Raw genomic sequence first — 9,430 nt, 5'->3', positions numbered from 1 at the left:
AGGGATATACTAGACTGACAACTATATGAGCACACTTAAATTTAATTCTCCTCCAGGAATCAATGCATGAAATCTTCAGAGGACTTGGAGGGAGAAAAAAAAGCCTATGTCGTCATAAAAAGTTGAGATTTTTATTATTCATCCAGGTTGGTTTTCTTCAGAAATGGTCATTTATCCAAAAAAGTGAAGACAATCATCCGCTTTCTCGATCTCTTTTTCTCTTTATAGGCATATTTCAAGCAACGATGCATTTCAAATGCAATCCTAACTTACAAAGAGAGCAGCAAATGGTCAGTTTTAATATAAAAACATCTCGATATTTCAAGAAATCTGTTTTTAGTGCTCATCCTCCCTGACTAGTGTGAAGACCTTCAGAGGATACACCTGTTAAATCCAACTAACGTGTCCACCCTGGTCAGTTTCACCTCCAGGTTGTACCAGTTTCTGCTCCTCAGTCCCCTCTCCTGCCACAGAACAAGTATGAATTCATGTGTTGTCTGTTTCTTGTACTTTTCCATCTTCATTTGCCACAAGATCCTGCATATTGCCTGTTCTTGGCCTGGTTTCAATCTTCACTGGACATTGAGTATCTGATCTTAAATCCAGAGGAATACCGACAAACACCTTGTTCACTACAGCATGTTTGCCACCATAGGAGAGTTTTAATCAAAGTGCAGTACAATGGATGTCTATAGCGTAATGTTCTCTGCTTCATGTGTATGTGGTTTCATTACATTACAAAAACAAACAGCACCCACTCGTGGCCCACCATGCTAACGAAATAGCTTTCTGTGTTTCTGAAGTTGCATGAAACATGAAACATTTCTGAAAGGAAAACATAAACGATGCATTTTTACTTGAAGCGTTGTCGTTTGAACGGTGCCTTCACATCTGGACCCAGTTAAATGACAAGCCCTGTCTGATCCATCCCTCCATCCATCCATCCATCCATCCATCCATCCATCCATCCATCCATCCATCCACCAAAACTGGAGTTTGTTGTAGCTGACCAGACACCAGACATCAAAGCTTAAAAAATCAGCATTGAAATATATTTTGTATATTTCATGAACCACTTCTATACTTAATGTGACTATTTGACGTGTTTTCCCCCCTGCTTTACCGTACATATGAGCCAATTGTTAAAAGCATTATATTGTGGTGGATGGCTGACCAAACACACCAGCCAGTTAGAGCTCATTTCCAATAAATCCATCTATGGCTGTCCATTTTCTTTATGGCTTTATGAAAGTAATGGGCTTTTGAGTTCAGGTTACATGAGTGGATGTAGATGACAGGTGCTGTACATGCAACACCTACCGACATTAGCTATTATCCTTTTACCGTTTCTGATATTCAAGCTGCGGGTGTAATTGAAGAAAAAAAGACTCTGCCTATAAGTGCTACAATCCTTATAAATCAGTACTTACAAGCTTTCTGGACTTGTATAGCTGTCAGGGGATTTTTTTCCACTTCTGAAGTAGAATGACAGACAACCAAAGAAGTAAGTTTCCATGTCGCATTTTCAATATTAAATTCCAGTCATTAAGAAAGTGGGTGGAAATTTGTGTTATTGCAGAACATGGATAGATTATTGAAATCATTCTGCCACCAATGGCCGCTGTACTGGATCTACATCAAGCATTGTTAGGTTCTGAAACTCCGGGCACAATGTGTAGGTTTATAATTAAATATAGAGAAATGTAGTTACTTGTGGTAATCTTGTGGTTCAACCAAAAAGCTAAATTCCCGAATGTGGATTATGTTGTACTTTCCAGCAAGAGACGAAAAGATGTTGGCACAAATTAATGTTGGGGAAATATTTATATGTTTGAAACGAGTGCTTTTCCATTTAAAAAGCCTAATTATCTATATTTCTGCTAACATAAGAGATTAACCAGATAAAGCAATGTAGAATATTTTTTTGTACCAATGAAAGATTACCTGCTGTGGATTTTGTCATTTTTTCTTCTCTACCATTCAATGTTCCTCATTGTTCTCATGGTAATTACTCCAGTCAGTGGTAAGGCCAGGGTATACGTGGGTAGACAGTGTATACCCGCTTAGTTTCCAGTCAGCATTGCACATCCACTTCCAAATCCCCCATGATGCACCACTTAGCAGTACCTAGTCAGATTACAGATTGTTTTTTCCCAAGAATGATGAAGCCATGACCCGCCCTACCACACCGTTGATTGGCTGATTCACTGCGTCCACTGAGCTGATTGGTTAACGTCTGTTCACCGTGTAACGTGAGGGCTGATGAGCCAATCAGAGGCCGAGTAGGGCGGGTCACAATGAGGCTAATATTGCTAACTGATAAATTAAACCAACATTATTTGACAATAAGTAAATTGTCTGGAAGGATTTTCACTAAATAGAGATTTCAAGGGTTTTTCAGGCTCAAGCATTGGAAACCAAGCCAGTTTTCCCTCAACAAAAAGTTTCAATAAATATATCCCAAACTTTTATCGTCTGGAAACCGGACTTTGGGATCCTTTGAGGCAGGACCCTAAGGTAAGGAACAAAGAAGAGGCGTCTGATGAACTTCCCACCGGTGTCAGTATCTGACTGCTTTGTTCTCTGAGCCGAAGTGCTGGGCTCGGTTCAGGCCAGACTGTCACTGGCCACTGCTTCTAATTATTCAAAAACAGAAACATTTGGGGCGGGTGCAAAGTGCTTCTTTATTTTCTGTTCAGTGCAAATTGAAATTTTCCAACCCATTACGTGCCAATAAAAGGAGTGATGGTGTACAAGAAGTAAGGACCTCTTCAAAATTTCCCCCTCAACTTTGTTTAAAAGCCGCATCGGATTTGCCGTTGTGGTTTATAATGGATCACTAAAGCAGCTGAAAATCCAGGACAACCCGGTGAAAAGCTTTCAGCTGGGACTGTTCCTGTCCCTCCAGAGGTGTGAAGTGAGAGGATAGAAGGCCCTCTGATCACAAGATAAAGGCAGAACAACAGAATTAGCACTTCAAACAACAAGGCGTTGGGTTAAAACACACACACACACACACACACACACACACACACACACACACAGACACACACACACACACACACGCACACAAAGACTAAAATAATAGGAATACACACTTCATATCCGCTGGGGTCAGAGTAAACACAGCCTGCCGAGTCAGTGCCACTTTAATGGGAGATTAGCCTGGATGGAGAGAGAGAGAGAGAGAGAGAGAGAGAGAGAGAGAGAGAGAGAGAGAGAGAGAGAGAGAGAGAGAGAGAGAGGAGAAGAGAAGGACAAACATCCATGGCCACTTGTATCAGGTGTGTGTGTGTGTGTGTGTGTGTGTGTGTGTGTGTGTGTGTGTGTGTGTGTGTGTGTGTGTGTGTGTGTGTGTGTGTGTGTGTGTGTGTGTGTGTGTGTTTACCCACTTGATTGTTTGTCTTTGGGATGCACGGGGGGGGGGGGGGGGGGGGCGACAGCAACCTGATAGTAACGCATCTATTTTGTCTATTTTTTCCCTTCTACTTCACATCGAATAAGGACACTCATTGGCCTCACAGCCAATGTTATTTCATATCCATACTTTCTCTCCTCCTTCACATTCTGAAGTCGAGGTTGCCTAAACACAGTTTGTAGATCATTGTTGACAACTTCTAAGGAAGGGGAAGCACTGGATGGATACTTAAGATATTTAAACAGATACAAATCTTCCAGCATTGTCGTTTAATCCGTGCTCTGGCGATCACTAAAATAAGCAGGTAGTGAATAGATCATTTGTGGTCTCAAGAAAATGATCGATGATGGACCTTGATGACTGCCACATTTTTATTCAGCATTCATTGATACTTTCATTGGTCATCCTGAGTGAGATCGGGCTTCACAATGTACAGAGCTGTGTTATTGTAGACACATGAGTCGAGCTCTGATTCACGCATAAATGCACCTTAAGTTGGAGAAAGTTGAAGAGGGAGCAACACAACACCTGAAATAAATTGCTGCGAGGCGGACAGTTCTAGGAAGAGAGGCGTTTAGGCTCAGTTGACATGTTTTCATGTGAAAACGAAAAAACTTTGTTTGCGCACAAACTTTGTTTGCACAAAAACTTTGTTTGCGTTTTGGATGCTTGTTTCGTGGTGCTCAGAGTCACCGGGAACGCTATTTCGGTGACTCAACTATAAAACTGCAAAGCACCAAGAGAGTGTGGACTGGGAGTCCCAGCACGAGCACAGCTGTCACGTAAATGGACTATGTTTTCACTATAGGGCTGAAACAGCGATTCGATTAGCATTTTTTTTTTCTTTCAAATTTTCAACCATTGTGTTCAAGAAGCGACCCCAGTATAGCAGTAACAAGCCAGCTGTAATCTACCAGCAACAGCAGGAGAAGAAGCCAACAGCCAATAGTTGGCGCCACAGCACAGTTGATGCTTTCAGTAAACTGGCGGAGGCGGCTAGCGAAAGCTACAAGAAGCACATGCAAAACAAACAATCTTGCAAAATAATGCTTTTTTTTTTTTTTTACTTTTACTTGATACCACAATAAAAAAAAGCTTCGAAGTTTTAAATTAAACAGTATTTTGCCACTATTTGACTGGTCAGGCTCACTCAAGACAATATTAGGCTGCATGTGACCCATGAACTGAATGAGTTTGATATATAAGAGCCTGAATCCACGTCGCCCTCCTGTTTTCTATCAACCGTCATTTTGAAGCATCACTGTGGGTCAATCTGGTTGAATGTTATTCATGTTGGTTTTTAACTCCAGCTACAGCATGTTCACTGTGTTGAAGTTCAGAGGGCCATCCGCTGAGCTGCAGAATGATTCTGATGTAAATAAACTTGTCTCAGTACTTCACTTTGATTAACTTCAAGTTAAGTAAGTGCAGCTATTGATTGGTTTCATAATTGAACGCTCTCATGATTATACTGAAGATAAAATCAAGTTCTATTAGTATTCGAATGGGTAAATATAAGAAGTTACAGGAATTATCAGGATACGTTCATGGAAAACTGCAGTTAATTACAAATTGGGTTTCTTTCCAGTTGCTATAAAATGTGTTGTTTATGAGTTGACTGTACTTGACGAGGTAAAAGCTGACATTTCAGAGTCTGGCTGTATGATGAAGCTCAGTTGTTTTCTAATGCACAAAATTAGCAGCGCTGGCTTTTGGGGAATGAGTGTTGATGTACAACTGCGATGGAGACCGTTGATATTGGATTGGGTAAATCTCCAAGACGACGGGATTGTGGCTCCTGAGTTTGTGGTTGGACAAGAAAACTGGCCACTCTGAACAACAAACTGTTAGTTGAAAGGAAAAGTACCTAAAAACTTCAAGTTAGACAAGCTAAGACCCTTTTGTCAGACTTTAACAAGATGGAGTAAATGCTTCACAATATGTTGTAGGAACTTAATCAAACATGGCCATGTGACATCTTTTTAGTGGCAAACTTCACCGTTAGTGCCAACCTGCAGCCTCGGCTAATATAAAGAAGAGCTATAAAACATCCAAAGGATGAGATGCGACTTCCAGCAGTGGGCTTGTTTATAATCCAGAGTTTTATGTTCAGGAGGGTTTTGCACGGAGAAGTCCAAAGTCTGGACCAAACTCAAAAGTTGAGATTTATGACCAGGTAGCGAGCCAATGTTCAAAACCCAGTGCAAATCTCAACACACACACACACACACACACACACACACACACACACACACACACACGCACACACACACACACACACACGACTCATATATCAACATATATCATCATATATCAACCAGAGAAACAAAGTCAAGGAAAGATACTAAAGAAAAAAAGTGTGCGTAAAATAGTAAAATAAAAATACATGCTGATTTGGGATGGATTGGGGTCCACCCCCTCCATGGATTGGAGGGGGTGGATGTATTTCAAAGTGAATGTTTGGCAGTTTAGATGGAACACAGTTTTGCTTTCCAGCAGAAGATGAAAAAGGACAGGAGAGGATGAAAGGCTAAAGCGCCGGCCAGCAGGGAAGGGAGAGAGAAACACGCTCAGGTACCTTCACCCCAGGACACGCGGGAAGATTTTTAAAAAAGAAGGAAATCGTAAAAATTTTATAAATGAATTTCATCTCACAACCCACTGCATGCTGCAAGAACATCACCCCCCTGAAGACATCAAGAGCTATATTCACACTTGGCTCAGGCACATTTTCACATCCGTCTGCATGTGAACTAAAACACACTGTTCAAACAGCGAATACAGACGTAACCTGAGGAATTTCATGTGACTTTAGAGGAGTATTGACTGTTGTTGAAATTTTTTTGTGGGATAAAATTAAGTTTCCCTTGGCCTAAATGCTCAGTGTCTAACTAAATGAAACAGGCAAAACTGACTCGTAGCGTAGGCGTAGCTCTGTAAGTTTTCTATTTAATTTTCCAATGCAATTATCTAAAAATAAACAATGGCAAATATATTGAAATTCCGAATTCAAAATCTTGGGAAAAATGTGGATGCGACAAATACAACACAGTCATTTCAAGGCACTTTTACAGAGAAAAACCAACAATTGCACTGTTGAACCAGACCCGGAGGTGATTTTCTGCCGGACTAAGCTCAATTTCAATTACATCGGCATCAATTCATTCGTTCAAAATCTTGCTAAACTATTTACATGATGGCTTTTGACCCAGTGTGCATGCCTTATAAACAAGTAAAAACTTTTTCACGCCATATTTGATTGCAGTAATGTTCACATTTTAGCATGCTACTTCCCACAGTGCTCGGTATAACATTAATTATTGTACTTGGACATTGTTTGCAGGTTGGTTGTGTTGGGATCTCACAAAACCACAGAAAGTTTGTTCATTTCTAGGGAAAGCCAATTTTCATTTGTCATGATACACAGTCATGACATATGAATTCGGACCCAGGAATGTGATTTACCACCACACTCAGTGGGGGGGGGGACCTTTTGTCATTGCAGATCCATGTCAATCCTCCCCCGCTTTCTGCTCACAAGACACTTCCCCCATGCCCTCAGCCAGTCACCGATTGGTTGAAGCTCTCATGATTCGACACCTTTGAATCCACAAACTTTCAACAAAAAGCCTGCAAAAGCAGTCTTGCCCCGAGTCTTACCCTGTGAACACCGGGGGGATAGGAGCTGCATTCCAGCAGCTCAACTCACCCAGCGTTAGCATACAGCTAACACCAGAGGCCTGCATCCAGGGGCCTTCACTCCTCAACTCCTCTGCTGACCTTCATTTGTAACAATGGGAGAATGTGGTGGCAATAATGGAAAAACTTCCCTTTAAATGAAAAAAATCCCTCTTTCACTGAAGTGTGAAACTTCAGGCCCATGGGCCAAAACTGGCCAAACCAACAGGCAAATTGAAAACATTTCAAAGAAAATATTGATATATTTAAAACAAATGTCTTCAGGGTAGCAAACACAACACTCAGACCGGAGCTGAGATATCGGTGATGCTGCCATGAAAGCTTGTGACCTCATCGCCATCCAACCAGCCTTAAAGCCATGCTGTCAGGGTGAGTTTATAGAAACACCCAGAATGCATCTATAACAGCTCTAAGAGATGCTGTGTGGACATTTCACTGTATTTTCAACCAGAAGGTTTCATTAAAATTGACTTTGTTTTCAGATTGGAGTCTTTTTCAAACACAATTGTTTGAACTTTGCAAAACTAGTGACATTTTCATGGTGCATACTCTGCATCACAACAAAGAAAACCACATTGTTGGCATATGAGGGGGAATTAGGCCGATATAAGAAATACATTTTCATATCAATGTTTTGCATTTAGTGGATAATAAAGGGTTAATAAAAACCAATTGGTTTGCTACCAGATACAGTCATTTGGATGGAAGTCTGAATGCAACACAGACCAAATAAAACTATAAGCAGACTAAACGCAGGATTGTACACATTTGCTGTGCACAATCGATGATTTCCTGTCACTATTATGACTTCCTTATACTTTAATAAAAGCTACTAGTGAGTTCTAACAGGAAAAAGAAAAATCCGACTGCTCCAACCCAACATGCTTCATACCTCACGTAAGCTCTGTTTTCACCATAGGAGCTGACCAGAGTGCAAATTCTTCTTCCTTTCTTTCAACGTTGGTCCTGACCAGAGAACCACAAATTCTAACAATGTCTCGAATACTAAAGTGGGTAAATATGTTAATCGAGGAGTCAAACCACATTTAAGACACTGACTCTTAAATGAATTTAAATAAGCACTGACACTGCTATAATTTAAAAGTCAATAAAAGGTTTATAGGCTTAGCTTTGAACATTGTATTCTCCACTCGGAGCTCTGTGATTTTACATCACCCGGCATTCCACTTGACTGGGTTTAAAACACGACCCAAACCACAAACGATTACAGCCCATCCACATTATATTGGCTCAACAATTAGCACTACACTTACAACCTGGTGGCAGACTAACAAGCTATTTGGATTGTTCCTCCTCTCCATCAACCCTGATTCAATTCCTGCACGGTCCAAGGTTTAAAAGTAGCAACAAAGTATTTTTCCATTCCCCCCGACTTCCGCAAGCTCTGGAAACAATTCAATACACCCTGCAAAAGTAAATTTGAAGAGGAACTACACAAATATTTGTTCAGATTGCATTTCGAGGGAATAAAGGTACCCTAGGAAACACGAGTAGATTTCTGTTTTCGGTTCACTCCACAAAAGAACAACAACAAAGAAAAAAAACAAATCCAGTGGAGCGGACCTGAACTTAAAGCTTCATATGACCAGCGAAGAAACATTAAGCCTTCAAGTTCAGCTCAGATTTGCATGACTTCCTTTCATTCAACCAGAATAATGCCCGTTTCACTTCGCTCCACAAGGTTTTTGGATTTTTTTGAGTTAGCAATAACCCCAAAATAAACTAAAGAAAAAAATAAATGAAATTAGTAACCTGTGCGTCCATGTGGGTTCATATTCAGGAAAAAGATTGCATAAGGACAGAAATGAGAGGCTGAGTAATGGAGATATCAGCAGATTTTGGTTGGGTTTCATGGAGGGGGTGGATGCATTTCAGTGATTTGTTGGCAATTTGAACAGAACACACTGTTGATTTCCAAACACAAAAAAAAATAAAATATGACAAGACACAGTTTCTATGAGGACTGTCCTTCCAAAAACAGAATCAAAATGGCAGGAGAAGAAAAGTATAACTCTGACCAGTAACTTCTACGTGATTCACTGCCTGCACGGATCAAGATCCATGCTGGTCGGTGAGACCTCAGACTAAAAGTCCCCATACCGAGAATCATGTTCAGGGTTGCACCGATAACAATTTTCAAAGATTGCAGTGCAGCGTTGTGTTTTCATGGACAGTAGGTGAAGAGCACATAAGAGACACTCTGTTATTCTCTCAGGTCATGATTATTAGTACACTGTCCCATCTTCAAACCATCAAAGACAATGCCGTCTAAAAGTTATAGTAAGACAACTC

The sequence above is a fragment of the Blennius ocellaris genome (genome assembly GCF_963422515.1).
Source record: "Blennius ocellaris genome assembly, chromosome: 22".
In the NCBI taxonomy this organism is placed as follows: domain Eukaryota; kingdom Metazoa; phylum Chordata; class Actinopteri; order Blenniiformes; family Blenniidae; genus Blennius; species Blennius ocellaris.
Note: the sequence above shows the minus strand (reverse complement) of the source record.